The sequence below is a fragment of the Octopus bimaculoides genome, chromosome 1 (genome assembly GCF_001194135.2).
Source record: "Octopus bimaculoides isolate UCB-OBI-ISO-001 chromosome 1, ASM119413v2, whole genome shotgun sequence".
Taxonomy (NCBI): Eukaryota; Metazoa; Mollusca; class Cephalopoda; order Octopoda; family Octopodidae; genus Octopus; species Octopus bimaculoides.
In genome coordinates, this window is record NC_068981.1 from 15,436,674 (window position 1) to 15,437,345 (window position 672).

Sequence of the window (672 nt, forward strand, 5' to 3'; positions counted from 1 at the left end):
ATATATATATATATACATATATATGGGAATGAATCTGATAACGAATATACAAATAGTTAATCGAACAGTTCCAGGGTCTATGAAGGAATAAATAGAATATATAATAATAAAGTTGTATGTAGAAAGGTGAGGGACTATTATTCAACCAACAGTAAATTCTTTCTTTGTTTCCTATTTCTGTCTAAAACATTCCTTGGCCTGTCGCAACGACTCATAAACTCTGACGGAATTCAATATCATGTATTCCGCAACTACATAGGAATAAAATCATTGATACTAGCATCGTACATACGGTTAGCACGTATGTATTGCAGTCACTGCCACAGCAATATGTGCATATGTACTCTCACAAGCATAATCATAGATGCATACAGAAGCATGCATACACGACCACAAACAGTTGTGAATATTCATACCACCTTACAAATAGATAGAAAAACTATTAGTTCTAAATCAATGGACGAGATAAATGCAGCAACAGTACTATAGAGTAAAGTTTATTTGCCAAGTAAAGTTGTAATCGTGGTTAAAACGTATGTTACTGCTGTTTAGCCCCAGGAAAAGATATTTTCCAGGGGCTAAAGTGCAGTAACATAATAACATTTGTCCTAATCAAGACTTTACTCCATACAAATATATATATATATATATATATATATATATATATATATA